At 28.5% G+C, this 1,130-nt stretch overlaps 1 protein-coding gene across 3 annotated transcripts in view; it reads right to left on the bottom strand.

The window, feature by feature from the left end:
* The window catches only part of Ntm (neurotrimin), a 1,074,128-nt gene that overhangs the window by 324,910 nt on the left and 748,088 nt on the right, over positions 1–1,130 (bottom strand). The window lies entirely within an intron of this gene.

Here is a 1,130-nt window from a genome sequence, read left to right as displayed (position 1 = left end):
TTCTTCTTTCTTTAAGTTCAATTTTAAATTTTTTTATAATACACTAATTAATTTTTAACATTATTTTTATCCCTTTCCATTTAGAACAATATTTTGCCATACAATCTAAAAATATGTATATATATTTTTTCATTTCCTTTGTCAACCAAACAACAAAAATCTCATATTTATAACCTTTTGCTCTCTATTTTCTTTACCGTGATTGTAAAACACTTAAATAAGATAATTTTAAATGAAAATCCAGGATGCTATATCTAAAACATAAAAACATATATTGCTTCTTAAATACCTAACAGTAATAAAGACAGGTAAGAAATATTAAGTCCTTTTTTTTCTTTTCTTCGTTACCAATTTAAACCAATTATTTGTTAAAGTGAAGTCATGTTAACAGGCACTTTGAAATTATTTTTGTTAAGGAAAAAAAAAATTCACTTCTCATTAGGGTTTGAGGTACCCAGATGACAAAATTTTGGCTTTTGATGTTATTTATTTACTGCCATCTGTTTACAATTATAGTAATTATATTAATCATTTAATAAGTATTTAACTATACTATATATTTAAATTTAAAGCAGAGATGAACAATTATCTCAAATATATTATTATACCGTAACACATTAAGATTAGTTATAAACTTTAAGAAGTCTTAAACTTTAAGATGTAAACCTTAAAGCAGGTATTTTTAAATGACCAATTTTCTTTTTAAATGTTTAGAACTGTTTTTACATATACTTGGAAAAGATATAAACCTTGTCAAACTTGTTGGTTGACTTTAAAGGGGCAGGAGTTATCCAAAAGTCCTAAAATTCTTACATTTATAAATGTATAACATACATACAAAATATATCTAAAGCAGAGATAAGTGATATTTCATAATCCTTGGAACAAAAGTTTAGCATGGGACTGGAGAGATGGCTCAGCAGCTAAGAGCACTGACTGCTTTTGCAGAGGACCCGGGTTCAATTCCCAGCACCCACATGGCAGCTACGAACCGTCCTTAACTCCAGTTCCAGGGGAATCCGAAGCCCTCTTCTGACCTCCATGGCATTGCACGATGCGGGTGCACTCACATACATACAGGCAATACACTCATACACATAAAATAAAAATAATAATAAATAAAAAAAAAT

This window comes from Nannospalax galili, unplaced genomic scaffold, assembly GCF_000622305.1.
Source record: "Nannospalax galili isolate Female #2095 unplaced genomic scaffold, S.galili_v1.0 scaffold66, whole genome shotgun sequence".
In the NCBI taxonomy this organism is placed as follows: domain Eukaryota; kingdom Metazoa; phylum Chordata; class Mammalia; order Rodentia; family Spalacidae; genus Nannospalax; species Nannospalax galili.
The sequence above is the reverse complement of the archived record's forward strand: the minus strand, read 5'-3'. Positions and strand labels throughout refer to the sequence as shown.